A 16,714-nucleotide genomic window follows, 5' to 3' on the forward strand; every position below is an offset into this window, starting at 1 on the left:
AAAACCATAGTTGCACATCAAATAAAACTCCAACCCCAATTCCTCCTCCACAGTAACTAAACACAACAACCTCTGAATACCTCATATACTCCTAAACAGATCAATATTGTTGACTAGTTTATAATAGGCAAACTCAACCCTCAGTCTCGCTGCCAACATTCCCTCCAGCATTCCCACCACATCCACAGACCCCTGTCCCCGAATACTGTTCTTTCGGGTCTTCCATATTGCTAATTTCGCTGCACCTAACACAAAATTAAGCAACACAACTACACCCTTTTGACTATACCTGTACTTTGGCCAAAATATATACAGTTGGGAAGAGAAAACCTCTCCCAACGCTGAGAACCAATTAGTGATCAGGTCAATCATCCCTACCAACACTGTAAAAACAGATGTGCCAGAGTTTCAGACTCAGCACAGAATGGACACCCCTCCCCAACAGTAGGGTCCAAGTGTACCAGATGCATGTTGGTGGCTATAGCTCCATGTATTATCCTCCATTGGAGGTCAGCTGTCCTCTTATCAATAGGCAGTTTGTATAATGATCGCCAACAGCCTTTTGGAGAGGCACCTGGACCAAGCACAACCGCCCACCTCGTCGATTTTACCCCTTCCAGGGAAGAGGCATGGGACACCTACACATATTCTGTACATGGCCTTCTTTCCCACCTCCTTGAACTCCCCCAGCTCCGGGGTATCGAAGGAAAGCAGCATCCCGACGTCCTCCTCGAATGCCCCCATCGCAGCACTAACAATCAGTGCAGGGAACACATAATCCAGACCCTCCTTCCACCGATCAGAATTGGAAGTGTCAGTCACATACTGCAGATGAAGCACTGGCAAGGAGTCGCAGACCTCATCGACGACCTTCCTCAGTAGGCGAGATGATCGGATCCCCGCTCTTTCTCCCAGCTCCTCCAACAATCTGCTTCTGCTCCGCATCAGATGACCCAGCTTGGTACACCCCACGCCTAACAGGCATGAATGTAGGCTAGCTGAACCCAGAGCACGGGACTGGATGGTGTTATAAAAAAGAGGCTCTTCAAAAAGCCACATGGTGGCGTGCCGGCCTTACGGGACTTGACAAGAACCCTCCAAGCCTGCATAACAGACTCATAAAATGGAGTCAGACCAGGCAACTCACCCCCCTCCAGCTTTAAGAGGAAAATGTGCTTGTCTAAGCCCAAACAGCCCGCTCTCCTCATCAGTGTGTAGGCTGTGTCGACCCAGCTAGAACCGTCACTGTACAACAGTCTCTGGGCTGCTTGAAGCCGGAAAGCCATGATTCTAGAGGAAATGTCCACCAGCCCTTGCCCACCCTCGTACAGTGGCAGGTACAGGGCTGCAGCTTTAATCCAGTGTTGTCCAGACCAGAAGAAATTGACATGGGTCCTCTGAAGCTCTTGTATCAGACCCTTTGGTGGCTGCAAAATCATTAGTCTGTGCCACAGGGTAGAGGCAGCAAGGTTATTAGCTACCAGTACCCTTCCCCTATAAGACAGCTGGGGCAGCACCCATTTTCATCTTGACAGTCTGGCACACACTTTCTCCAATACACCCTCCCAGTTTTTTTTCTGAAAGACATTGAGCCTAGAAAACCCCCCAAAGTCTTCATCCCATCTCTGCCCCACTGAAGCCCCCCTGGTAACCGTGGAACGGACCACGTTTGAAGCCGACCTGCCCACAGCGCTTCACTCTTTTCCCAATTGACTCTAGCTGAGGAGGCCCCCTCATACACCTTTAAAGCGTTTGAGAGAACCTTAACATCTTCACCCCCTGTAATAAAAACTGTCATGTCATCTGCATACGCAGACAGGGCCTTCGTGGGACCCTCTAATGCAAGTTGCAACTCCGTGCCCTCAACACTGATAACTTGTTCCTCAGCTACAGGTGCTTGTGGTTGCTCTACCGCTGTCGGTCCACCTCTCCTTACATCAGTGGGCCCAGGCGTTACGATGACCACCTCTCCCTACATCAGTGGGCCCAGGCGTTACGATGACCACCTCTCCCTACATCAGTGGATCAATGACCCAGCTTGGTACACCCCACGCCTAACAGGCATGAATGTAGGCTAGCTGAACCCAGAGCACGGGACTGGATGGTGTTATAAAAAAGAGGCTCTTCAAAAAGCCACATGGTGGCGTGCCGGCCTTACGGGACTTGACAAGAACCCTCCAAGCCTGCATAACAGACTCATAAAATGGAGTCAGACCAGGCAACTCACCCCCCTCCAGCTTTAAGAGGAAAATGTGCTTGTCTAAGCCCAAACAGCCCGCTCTCCTCATCAGTGTGTAGGCTGTGTCGACCCAGCTAGAACCGTCACTGTACAACAGTCTCTGGGCTGCTTGAAGCCGGAAAGCCATGATTCTAGAGGAAATGTCCACCAGCCCTTGCCCACCCTCGTACAGTGGCAGGTACAGGGCTGCAGCTTTAATCCAGTGTTGTCCAGACCAGAAGAAATTGACATAGGTCCTCTGAAGCTCTTGTATCAGACCCTTTGGTGGCTGCAAAATCATTAGTCTGTGCCACAGGGTAGAGGCAGCAAGGTTATTAGCTACCAGTACCCTTCCCCTATAAGACAGCTGGGGCAGCACCCATTTTCATCTTGACAGTCTGGCACACACTTTCTCCAATACACCCTCCCAGTTTTTTTTCTGAAAGACATTGAGCCTAGAAAACCCCCCAAAGTCTTCATCCCATCTCTGCCCCACTGAAGCCCCCCTGGTAACCGTGGAACGGACCACGTTTGAAGCCGACCTGCCCACAGCGCTTCACTCTTTTCCCAATTGACTCTAGCTGAGGAGGCCCCCTCATACACCTTTAAAGCGTTTGAGAGAACCTTAACATCTTCACCCCCTGTAATAAAAACTGTCATGTCATCTGCATACGCAGACAGGGCCTTCGTGGGACCCTCTAATGCAAGTTGCAACTCCGTGCCCTCAACACTGATAACTTGTTCCTCAGCTACAGGTGCTTGTGGTTGCTCTACCGCTGTCGGTCCACCTCTCCTTACATCAGTGGGCCCAGGCGTTACGATGACCACCTCTCCCTACATCAGTGGGCCCAGGCGTTACGATGACCACCTCTCCCTACATCAGTGGGCCCAGGCGTTACGATGACCACCTCTCCCTACATCAGTGGGCCCAGGCGTTACGAGGACCACCTCTCCCTACATCAGTGGGCCCAGGCGTTACGATGACCACCTCTCCCTACATCAGTGGGCCCAGGCGTTACGATGACCACCTCTCCCTACATCAGTGGGCCCAGGCGTTACGATGACCACCTCTCCCTACATCAGTGGGCCCAGGCGTTATGAGGACCACCTCTCCCTACATCAGTGGGCCCAGGCGTTACGATGACCACCTCTCCCTACATCAGTGAGCCCAGGCGTTACGGGGACCACCTCTCCCTACATCAGTGGGCCCAGGCGTTACGATGACCACCTCTCCCTACATCAGTGAGCCCAGGCGTTACAAGGACCACCTCTCCCTACATCAGTGGGCCCAGGCGTTACGAGGACCACCTCTCCCTACATCAGTGGGCCCAGGCGTTACGAGGACCACCTGCGCCCCTCCCTCGGCCTTCTCCCTTTTCGGACAAGCATGTTGCTTATGGCCAACATCCCCACACTCAAAACACCGTTGACTACCCGTACTAGCATAAGCCATGTACAGTCTATTGTCATACTTGATTGTAAACGATAACTCTTAAGTCTGCTCCGGTGAGTCCAAAAACATAAACACCTGTCGCCGAAATGACATTACCTGTTTCAACGCCGGGTGTTTGCAACCCAACGGGACAATCTTAATTGAACTGGCGAACTTCCCAATAACTCGCACTCCAATAGCTCATTTGGAATGAACGGTGGTACATTTGAAATCGTTACTCTTGTTGACGGAGAAAAAAGTGGAGTAACTTGAATAAACATTCCTTTAAGAAGTACGCCATGCTCAACCATCCGATCAACCAGACACTCTTCTTTAAGAAGTACACCATGCTCAACCATACGATCTACAAGACACTCTTCTTTAAGAAGTACGCCATGCTCAACCATACGATCTACAAGACACTCTTCTTTAAGAAGTACACCATGCTCAACCATACGATCAACAAGACACTCTTCTTTAAGAAGTACACCATGCTCAACCATCAGATCAACCAGACACTCTTCTTTAAGAAGTACACCATGCTCAACCATACGATCTACAAGACGCTCTTCTTTAAGAAGTACGCCATGCTCAACCATCCGATCAACCAGACACTCTTCTTTAAGAAGTACACCATGCTCAACCATATGATCTACAAGACACTCTTCTTTAAGAAGTACGCCATGCTCAACCATACGATCTACAAGACACTCTTCTTTAAGAAGTACGCCATGCTCAACCATACGATCTACAAGACACTCTTCTTTAAGAAGTACGCCATGCTCAACCATACGATCAACAAGACACTCTTCTTTGAGAAGTACACCATGCTCAACCATACGATCTACAAGACGCTCTTCTTTAAGAAGTACGCCATGCTCAACCATACGATCAACAAGACACTCTTCTTTGAGAAGTACACCATGCTCAACCATAAGATCTACAAGACACTCTTCTTTGAGAAGTACACCATGCTCAACCATACGATCTACAAGACGCTCTTCTTTAAGAAGTACACCATGCTCAACCATACGATCTACAAGACACTCTTCTTTAAGAAATACCACCACCACTTTATTCATCCGGGATGCATAAGCAACATTCTCATATCCTACCTTCTCTCCTACGGCGACCAGAAACTCCTCCACCCTGACAGTAGCTTCAGTAACACACCTAAAGCCGTGCCGAAGTGACAGGGACGGCATCCCCATACGGGCTGCCATCCCCGCCAAAATCAGGGTAACTTCGATACGAAAAACAAAATACTTATTTCTACCACAACAAAAATAATAACCTTAATCATGCACAGAAGAAAACCAAAAAATGCCACCAAGAAAGAGAAAACTGAAAGAAAGTTCTGAATATTTAACTCTACACAACACACGCACTCCTTTGCTCATACAATTCCCAGCATGCACCAAACACTCTCAGCATGCAGAGAGAGAGAGAGAGAGAGAGAGAGAGAGAGAGAGAGAGAGACAGAGAGGCAGAGAGCAAAAGAGAGAAAGCACGGAACAACATATACACAGTTCAAATATGCTAATCACAAAATATATTTGGTCAGAGTGATTGTTAATTCTATATGTCTTAGTGATACTGAAAGCTTCATGGCTGACCTCATCCTGAAGTCATCCTATTGGTCAAAGCTTTCTGCAGGCCAGTGACCATTTTCAGGCACAGCGTTGAGGCAACGGAAAAATGAAATGAAAGTGAATGGATTCTGATTTTTATTCACACACGTGCTTTGAATGTGTTTTTCTTCTCCTCAATGTGTTTGAGGAGGGGCCATCATTGAATGTGTTTTTCTTCTCCTCAATGTGTTTGAGGAGGGGCCATCATTGAATGTGTTTTTCTTCTCCTCAATGTGTTTGAGGAGGGGCCATCATTGAATGTGTTTTTCTTCTCCTCAGTGTGTTTGAGGAGGGGCCATCATTGAATGTGTTTGAGGAGGGGCCATCATTGAATGTGTTTTTCTTCTCCTCAGTGTGTTTGAGGAGGGGCCATCTTTGAATGTGTTTTTTCTTCTCCTCAGTGTGTTTGAGGAGGGGCCATCATTGAGGCAGCCGTTAGCAGCGACATCGCGTTCCCTCCCATGAGACCTGTGGTAAAAACCCAGAGTGCTTTGCAGCACAACACAGAGACTGTGTTGGAGTAAGGAAGATTTGTATTAAATTATGGCAACGAAACAAAGACGGGCTTCAAGTCTACCTCAGTCTGTATGTACGACCGTGACCGTGGGACAGTGTACATAGAGGTTCAGTCCTGGGTTGAGTTTTAATGAGTGTGCCAGCTTTATAATTGTATTTGTGGGGTTATAGGTTGGTGTTTGCATTTTTATAATGGTTTTGCTCAGTAAAGTAAGTCAGTGTATTATGTTCAAGACTACATGATTCTGGCCATGAGGAAATAAAATTTTAAAAACGAGAAAGTCAGACAGCTTTGCGATGGTTCCGAATGGCAGGCGTACAATGCCAAGTTCAGGTCAAGCTAACATTTTGGTTTGAGCCCCATGGCCTGACCACATATGACAGCTGTAATTAGTGTTTAAGTGCATTGCCATTAGAGACTCTCTGTATAACTGCATTACTTCCAAATGACTTTTCTACCCTAACAGTTTACCCTGGCTAGTCCCATGGGCTCCTTCCCAACACATGGTCTTCAACCCTCCCTTCAGAGAGACAGTGGAGACTGGGGCGTCCCATCGGGGTGTGATGATGATGATGATGATGATTTTGACCTCACTACACAGACATGACCAGTGTTCCCTCCAATTTTTTTTCTGGCATTTCAGGTATGCTGAGTGCCAACTTGACCGTTGTGAAAATTCTGTGAAACTTCCAGTATTTACTGTGAACATTGAGGCTGTACTCACTTTAAGTTACAGTTTTAACTGTGGCCAAGTAGGCTACTGTGGATATTGATCATAATGTAGACCTACCAGAGTGGCCTACCATCAAAAACAATGGAGAAAATGCATCACTTAACATTTTAACATGGAAATAGCTGTTCTATCATTCAGACTATAGTAGCAGCCAATGTGTTGTGTTCAAAGTAGACCTACATTCCCTGAGACTTGCAGGGCTTGACATTAACCTGTTTATCCACTTGTCCTTCAGACCAGGTGACAGAAAATGATGTTATTTGATGCAAGAAACCACTTTACAAAAAAAATCATTATCTACCCTCTGCCTATTGGCTACTTAGTTTATTCAAGCCTGTCGTAAAATACAACACTGTTCCATTAAGACAAAAGAAAAGCTCTTTCGTTGACTGGCTTTTCAAAGATGTCTAGAAACGTACACGTTTTGTGGTCTTGTAGGAAGCAATCACTCCCCTATTGCTGACTGCAAATGATCTATAACTGGGCTAAAAACTCACCAACTCGCAAAGGATAAGAATGTGCACACGTGGCTACATGCTACTACTCACAACCGCTCATGCTGTACTACTCACAACCGCTCACACAGTCCAGTTCTATGAAAATGGGACAGATCCATATATGGCAATGGTCTATTTGCATATAGGCCTAATGCAGCTCTGATTGCTTATGCCGCAGCAGTCTGTGTAGAGTGCGGGCTGAGTAGTGCGTGTTAATGCATTCTGCCTACAACAAAATCTCTTGCATAGTTTGTTTGGTTTTGGTATGTTGCATTGAAAGTGGCCAATATTGCGTTGATTTGATCACAATCGCCACAGTAAAGGGAAACGTGAATAGTGTTAACAGAGAAAAACTCTAGAACAGTGGTCACCAACCTTTTGTGAGTCAAGATCACTTTCTGAATCAAAATGCAAGCCGAGAAAATATTTTTAAATGACTTAAAAAAGTAAGCCTATGCAACATCGACCAATTAAAAACAGTGCTGTAGCAATGAGGTTTGTGCAGTAAGCTAAAGGCCGAATACATGATCACCACATATTAGCTTTGATTGAATTGCCCTGAATTGCCCAATGCATTGTTGTTCGGGTCATTTAAAAAATATACATATTTCAAAATTTGAGGAAGGCTATATGATAACACTGGTTATATATCCTTTGTCGTATTACTTGTGAAGCACAACATCCCTCCGCTCTCCCTTTCCTCCACTAACACTGACCAAATAGGGACACCGTCCTCCAGCCGATTGCAAAACTCGAGTCGCACTGCGTATGTTGTTACTCCTATGAGAAAAGTGAAATATTCCTCAATGGTAAAAAAACAAAAACAAACCGCTAATAATAACGACAACGCAAGCCTACTTTCCTATTCATTCATTACAGCTGCAGTGCTTGTTGTAGCGCTGAGTGGAAATAGGGAGAATGTGCATTTCATGGGTTATAAAAGTGTTGAATACAAAGTGTTGACAGCGCTGAGCGCTGAGCGCTGAGTGGAAATAGGGAGAATGTGCATTTCATGGGTTATAAAAGTGTTGAATACAAAGTGTTGACAGTGCTGAGAAAGAACTTAAACATGAACTCATAAAAACAGCAGCTCTTTGCTCTATTCGGTGACAGTCTCTCTCTCTCTCTCTCTAGTCATGGTTTTAAACTTATTGAATTCAACTTTGCTATTGCTTTCTTTTATGCCTGCTACATTACTTAAAATGCGCTAATCTGAGCCAGCCATTGGCCAGCGGTAAACCTATAGTGTACTTGATTTGCTCCCTGGGCCCGCCGGGAAGGCAGAGTTTGTACCTTCAGACACATGAAATGGTTCAAAATGGCAACAGTCCACCTACCCAGCGCCCAGGGCAGCTTAATCGGGTGCACCCACCACCAACAGCCCGAGACAATGATATATATATTTTTTATGTTTAAAGGTAACATTGGACATGACACCTGTCTGAATTTCCAGAGGCAGTAAGGAACGTGACCAAAGGGCTAAAAGCAGTGGGACATCCATTAATGACAGGAATGAGGGGTTCTGGGAATTGCACTGCAGAGAGAGAAAATATCATCAGAATATGACACACCAGAGCTGACCAATCAGATGCTGGAGATGTTTTTTTTATCTCTTGGACATGTTGTGGAGGTGATGACATGGTCAGAGTTACCCAGGGAAGGGCCTGTTACTGTAAAATATATATCTCCCTTGGCAACCATTAGGGAAGTACATTAAAAGGGGCCAGGATCCTTTGATATGGATACGGTCTGTCTGTTTACATCTAGGTATTAATGGCCTAGTTAGCAGGAATGCTTCTCTGCTTGGGATTTGCTATCGTCGCAGTCGTTTGAAAGTTACATCTGTTAGGCCTGTTATTTTTGAGCCACTCTTAATGATCTTTCTTGAAGAACGGGCAGTGGAACTCTGACTCATGTGATTATACATAGCATGTGAGAAACGTCATAATGTGCCATTCTGTTCAACGACTTTATCAATGTGCTGTGTGCAGGAAGAAATTGTAATAGAAACGTCAGAGCACAACCCTACACAATACTACCAGTCTCCAACGATTGGATTCATGTCCTCTACCTTTCCTCCATGGAAGAGGAAACCAACCGTTAAGTAGTGATTTTCCGTTTTAATGTCGACTACAACGTTTTACTGAGAAATAACAGAATTGAGGATCTATCATTGAGAAAAAGGGAGGCATTGATCCAGGGGTGTAATAGGGCTGTAAATTGAACTCTTAAGAATCTTGTTTTCACAGGAAGTGTTTGGTGGGATGTTATAAAATGAGCTCTTTAGGCCTGTCACCACACCGTAGCTCAGGCCTCTCGCTCTGACAAAAGCCTTCTGTTTGGAAGCACTGCACCGGCGTCCTCCCGGCTACAATTACTAAACCAGCTTGTTATCCTCCTCTTCCCTCTCTCTACCTACACAGATCAGAGGGGAGGGGAGAGAGAGAGGGAAGGAGAGAGGGGAGGGGAGAGAGGGGGGGGGGGGGGGAGAGAGGAGAGAGAGGTGAGGGGAGAGAGGGGGGGGGGGGAAAGGGGAGGGGAGAGAGGAGAGAGGTGAGGGGAGAGAGGGAAGGAGAGAGGGGAGGGGAGAGAGGGGAGGGGAGAGAGGGGAGGGGAGAGAGGAGAGAGAGGTGAGGGGAGAGAGGGGGGGGAGAGAAAGAGGGGAGGGGATGGGAGGGAGGGAGGGAGGGAGGGAGGGAGGGAGGGAGGGAGGGAGGGAGGGAGGGAGGACAGTATTTGACGCTGCGGAGGCCTGTTGCTGTGGACACTACAGAATGCAATGTGTGTATGATTCTATCTTTTCCAGCAATATCTTGATATACAAAGGTACAGTATGAGTGTCCAGAGCTAGAGATGGGGCTGGAGTTAGGGCTGGGGATGGAGCTGGAGATGGGGCTGGAAATGGGGCTGGAGATGGGGCTGGAGCAGGGGCTGGAGATGGGGCTGGAGTTGGGGCTGGAGATGGAGCTGGAGATGGGGCTAGGGTTAGAGATGGGGTTGGAGATGGGGCTGGGGATGGAGATGGGGCTGGAGACGGGGCTAGGGTTGGAGAAGGGGTTGGAGATGGGGCTGGAATGGAGTTGGGGCTGGAGATGGAGCTGGAGATGGGGCTAGGGTTGGAGAAGGGGTTGGAGATGGGGCTGGAGACTGGGCTGGAGACGGGGCTAGGGTTAGAGATTGGGTTGGAGATGGGGCTGGGGATGGAGATGGGGCCATGGTTGGAGAAGGGGTTGGAGATGGGGCTGGAATGGAGATGGGGCTGGAGACGGGGCTAGGGTTGGAGATGGGGTTGGAGATGGGGCTGGAATGGAGATGGGGCTGGAGATGGGGCTAGGGTTGGAGATGGGGTTGGGGTTGGAGATGGGGCTGGAATGGAGATGGGGCTGGAGACGGGGCAAGAGTTGGAGTGGGGCTGGAATGGAGATGGGGCTGGAGACGGGGCTAGGGTTGGAGATGGGGTTGGAGATGGAGACGGGGCTGGAAACAGGGACAGGGCTGGAGATGGGGCTGGAAATGGGGATGGAGATGGAGATGGAGATGGAGATGGAGCTGGAGATGGAGCTGGAGATGGGGCTAGGATTAGAGATGGGGTTGGAGATGGGGCTGGAATGGAGATGGGGCTGGAGACGGGGCTACGGTTGGAGATGGGGCTGGAATGGAGATGGGGCTGGAGACGGGGCTAGGGTTGGAGTTGGGGTTGGAGATGGGGCTGGATTTGAGATGGGGCTGGAAACAGGGACAGGGCTGGAGACGGGGCTGGAAATGGGGATGGAGATGGAGATGGGCTGGAACTATGGCTGGGCTGCAGCCAGAGGAATGTATATTAGTCAGGGTGAGAACACACTAGTGTTGACACAGTGGATCAGAACCAGCACTGCACCCTGCAGGGAGTGGCTCTGTTTGTTCTGGCCGGTCCCTGTAGCACAGCTGGGGCTGATAAGAGGACGGAGAGAGACAGAGGATGAGGAGGGGGGAGACGGGGCCGGTGGATGGATGTCTGGATGGATGTCTGGATGGATGTCTGGATGGATGTCTGGATGGATGTCTGGACCAGCCGTCAGGGTTGGCGAGGCTCAGTCACCACTTGCTCATAGTTTGTCTTTAGCGGGGTGACATGTAGCTCGACGATTCCAAAACAAAGTTTTACACATCCCTGCTGCCCCTCCCCTCCGTGGCCGGCCGGGGGCGTGACAGGCGTTAATGACAAGCGGGAGCTGCTAAGTAACGGGCTGACAGGTGAACGGAATGTGATAACGCCGGAAAATTTGGTAAAGCCATGCGTCTGTTGTTGTTGGTCTTCAGAGCTGAGTGGCAACTGCTGTGGTGAAAATTGGACGATTCAATTAGGCCAATAGAGCTATTAAAGTAAACCTGCCCTCCCCCGCCCCCCCACCCTTTCTCTCTCTTTCAAAGTCCACAGCCGGACCATCTAATTAGAGTGGTAACAAAGAGGTGATGTGAGATCCCGCGGTTGCACGGGGGACGGGGACGGGAGAAGCATGCCTCTGTCTGGGGAGAGGTGTCCGTCGTGTCAGCCATGTTTAACATCAGACCTTGTGTGAGTATTTAGAGCTGTGTGTACACAGAGGTTAGGCAACAAAATACTTAGCTGATCATAAAGTCAGAGGGTTGTTGTGACACTGTGACTCAACTCTAGGGAAATGCCAGTAGTGGACTGAATGAAAATTGTATCACTGTTGTAAGTATGTCATTGTCATAACAGGGACTGTGGGAGATATCATTATCATATCGCCATTTCATACCCGGGCCACTCTGAGTATAGCCTTTCCTCATTTCCTGATTATACGGAGATGGAGTTTGGCAATCAGGGTTCCTGAATCGGAAATGCTCACTGATGGGCGTTTCACATGTTTCGATTTTAGTTTAGATCTAACTGGGTGTTAGACGTATCCTGTCAAAGGTGTGCAAAGCAATTAGCGTTTCGCACAATCAATTTTCACTTCTGCACACCAACTCCCTCATCAAATAAAACGGAAGATGTTTGAAGGTGGAAATCAACGCCTAAGATTGTCAAGAGTTTTTTAAGAACGCCCATGGGTCCAATTTTCTGGCTTTTTTGGGGGGAATTTAAATGTGCTTTCACAGATCTCAAAATGTGGCTTGACGACTATTGTTGAAAGTGCATTTGGGAAGTTGGGGGATGGCTATTATTTCACACATGTGTTAAAGGCCCAGTGCAGTCAAAAACGGGATTTCAAATGTTTTATATATATTTCCAGAGCATGAGGTTGGAATAATACTGTTACATTTTTACAATTATTAAAACGCCCTTTATGTGTAAGAGCTGTTTGAAAAGTCGGCCAGAAATGTCAGCCTGTTTTGGTGGGATGGAGTTTTGGCCTGCCTGGTGACATCACCAGGCGGTAAATAGTTAATAGGCAAATAAGAAAAAGAGTTCCAAGCCTCTCTGCCAATAAACAGCTAGTTATCAGTTTTCCCCTCCCCACATAGACCACTCCCAGACAGTCCTATCCTTGCTTGAGAAATTGCAATTTGCTAAGAAGCTATTTTTGTTTCATGTTGACCATTTTATTTAAAAACTATCACAGTAAGGTACTTAATTGTTACCCAGAAATGATTTGATAATAGGATTAAAACAACTGCATTGTACATTTAAAGCATGGTCCTCGCAGTACTGTTTACTCTTGGGATTTTACAACAAATAACACTTGCTTTGGCATTGTAACTGTGCTGGTTATAGACCATATCAATGTGGTTTAACTGTGCTGGTTATAGACCATATCAATGTGGTTTAACTGTGCTGGTTATAGACCATATCAATGTGGTTTAACTGTGCTGGTTATAGACCATATCAATGTGGTTTAACTGTGCTGGTTATAGACCATATCAATGTGGTTTAACTGTGCTGGTTATAGACCATATCAATGTGGTTTAACTGTGCTGGTTATAGACCATATCAATGTGGTTTAACTGTGCTGTTTATTGACCATATCAATGTGGGGTTTTTTTTCATATAAACTGGTGCACGACCATTTAAGATGATAGAGTTTAAGTTGGTCCACTCAAGCTTACCTCCCGGAACTCCTGTACCCCTATGTGGGTCCTAGGGGGGGACATTCATCATGTACGTGATAACATTATTTTTGCATGACCTGCATTCTCTTGTTCAGCTTTTTTGAATGCCCAGTATACCAAGCAGAGCAGGCATAATCAAAATGACACTGAATCAAGGTTGAGATGAGCAGTTTCTTAACTTTGATGTTAAATATCTAGTGTTACGATATAAAAACGTAAGCTTGTTTGCCATTTTAGAAAGAATTTTAGCAGCAATCATGTCTCCAGAAAGGGATTGATCTAGGGACACACCAGGATAAGTTACACTTGTCTTAGATTTAATCTCCTTGCCTGCACGGTTGACCCTTATCTTGTTAGCTCTAAACAATCTACGTTTTGTTCCAAACTAAATCGATTTAGTTTTTCCCAAATGTAGCGACAATTTGTTGTCAGTCAACCAATTCTCTAACAGAATGTAGTTCCTTACTCAGGTTCTCCTCAATCTAAGTCGTATCCTTCCCTGATACCAGTATGGCTGAGTCATCTGCATAAAGCAGGAGTTTTCACTTTACTGTGACTGGCATATCATTGAAGAACATAAGAAATAAGAGAGGCCCTAAAACTGATCCCTGTGGTACTCCACGGGACATTTCATTGACCTCTGACAGAACATCACAATGGTATACTTGTGTTCTGTTGATCAGATAAGACCTAAACCAATTCACTGCTACGTCATTTAGACCCATGAATTTCAGTTTCATCCGGAGAACGTCATGATCCACAGTGTCAAAGGCTTTCTGCAAGTCTAACATGATCATAATTGTATATTTTCCCTTTTCACTTCCTGCTTGATATGGTCAAAAAGGTGGCAAGTATCAGTGGAATGAGCTGTTCTAAAGCCAGATTAGAGTTCATAAAGAGGTTTGTGCTCGAGAAGGTATCCCTCAAATTGATTTATAAGGAAATCTCAACAACTTTAGATAAGGTGTTGAGCATCGACACAGGCCTGTAGGTTCCTTCATCTGTTTAACTGCTCTTCTTGTGGAGAGGAACCAGCCTGGCTGTTTCGAGATCATCGGGTAATGTAGCATTACTAATAGAAAGGTTTAGAATATGAGTTATCATTTTAGCAGTTACACAGGCACTCTCCTTTATCTTGCAGGAAGGTTATCCAACCGAGTTGCTTTGTTTTTGGCCATTTAAGCATAGTAGATTGGAAGCACTGTCCTCTGTTACTCTGCACAGCTAAAACAAGTCCTTTGTGATATCTTTGTTATGGTAAAAGATGCTAATAGGAGGACTGGCCATTTAAGCATAGTAGATTGGAAGCACTGTCCTCTGTTACTCTGCACAGCTAAAACAAGTCCTTTGTGATATCTTTGTTATGGTAAAAGATGCTAATAGGAGGACTGGCCATTTAAGCATAGTAGATTGGAAGCACTGTCCTCTGTTACTCTGCACAGCTAAAACAAGTCCTTTGTGATATCTTTGTTATGGTAAAAGATGCTAATAGGAGGACTGGCCATTTAAGCATAGTAGATTGGAAGCACTGTCCTCTGTTACTCTGCACAGCTAAAACAAGTCCTTTGTGATATCTTTGTTATGGTAAAAGATGCTAATGGAAGGACTGGCCATTGTTTGCAGAGCCAGTGGGTAATCACTTTTCCTTATGAGGTCTAAGATCTCCATCCATGTCCCTGACCGTTGTTTGATTATGAATTGTTTCGTTGGAGTCAGAGAGTCGAGTGCGGACAGAAACATCTCTTTAAAAAGATACCAAGCTCGATCAACATCATCACATGAGACCAATCCAGATTTCCAAGTCCTTTTACAAAACGTTCCTTTGAGTTTTGTTCCACAGACCGTATCTCCATGTAGTTATTACCTGGCTCAAGTAGCATTTTGGATTTCTTACGGTACAGTAGGTTACCATATGATCGCTAAAACCAATATTTAAGACTCTTGACTGACAGACGTTCTCTTGGTCTGATACAATAATCAAGTTGTTTTAGTCCAAAGATGATTAAAGATATACAGGGCATTTACTAGTGTACTTCTCTTGGGTGGTAACTGCACATCTGTATTAAAATCACCAAGCAGAATATATTCCCTGTCAGAAAATACATTGTGATCACAGCAATTTGATTCAAGTAAATCGTACAAATCAGAGTCCGATAGCACACACCAACGGGTATAGGACGAAGCAACCTCAAGTCCATCCATTTTCAGATCTGAGCGAGGATTAACATGCACATCGTTCCTTAGTAAAAATGGATTCACGTGGATAAAAGGAAGTCCTCTCCGATTGAAACAGTCGAACATGTCCTTTTCTGTGCCCACTGCCGATACGTCGACTATTTCATCTAGATTGAACTCATCCTCCTCATGTCCAGCAGCCCAATGTTTGGTTCTGTGTTTAAACAGGATACAAACAAGCAAAATGTTCCTTTGAAACTTTACAGCTTTATGACCATCCATGTCTCTCGGTGTAGGTGGAAAGGGAGTTTTGGGATAATCTCCATGTAAATCAGAAATACCAAAGCAAAGCTTCTTTCTAAAGACATATTTGGATGATTGGTCGCAGAATGTTTATTGAAGGACCTTATTATTAGTGCCTGCAGCGAACAACTAGTTGAGTTGTGCAGACCTGTTGTAGTAATCAGTGTAATAGTAACAGAGAGAATAATAGGGACAGGGAGACCGAAAGGGAGTGTAGTATTTCTTAGGTCCAGGCATTACAATGCCCCTCAGTGTTAGAGGTAGGGGGATCCTCTGGCTGCTTGTGTAATGTAGCGGGTAGACCACCCTTAATGAGTTGCAGGTTGTACTAAATCAGAACAGTTGTGTGTAATCGATGTAATGTTATCTGGGTTTCCATGTCAGGTCCTAGGGCACCACGTCCTTATCTCCACTAGTTTCCATTCTCTACCGCTCTTCATTTTAAGGAGCCTTGTAATGAGAGAACACTTACATTCATCACAACCTTTCCCCTGCTCCCTCTAACTTCCACAAATTACCCAATCACACTGTATCTACATGCTCCAGGGTGTGTGTGTGTGTGTGTGTGTGTGTGTGTGTGTGTGTGTGTGTGTGTGTGTGTGTGTGTGTGTGTGTGTGTGTGTGTGTGTGTTTGTGTGTGTGTGTGTGTGGCTTAACATTAGTAGAATAAGGGGAAACATGACTTAACATTAGTAGAACAAGGAGAAACAGGGCTTAACATCAGTAGAACAAGGGGAAACATGACTTAACATTAGTAGAATAAGGGGAAACATGACTTAACATCAGTAGAACAAGGAGAAAAAGGGCTTAACATCAGTAGAACAAGGAGAAACATGACTTAACATCAGTAGAACATTAGTAGAACAAGGGGAAACATGACTTAACATCAGTAGAACATTAGTAGAACAAGGAGAAACATGACTTAACATTAGTAGAACAAGGAGAAACATGACTTAACATTAGTAGAATAAGGGGAAACATGACTTAACATCAGTAGAACAAGGAGAAACATGACTTAACATTAGTAGAACAAGGAGAAACATGACTTCACATTAGTAGAACAAGGAGAAACATGACTTAACATTAGTAGAACAAGGGGAAACATGACTTAACATTAGTAGAACAAGGGGAAACGTGGCCTAACAGGATTA

Source organism: Oncorhynchus mykiss, chromosome 10 (assembly GCF_013265735.2).
Source record: "Oncorhynchus mykiss isolate Arlee chromosome 10, USDA_OmykA_1.1, whole genome shotgun sequence".
Lineage (NCBI taxonomy): Eukaryota > Metazoa > Chordata > Actinopteri > Salmoniformes > Salmonidae > Oncorhynchus > Oncorhynchus mykiss.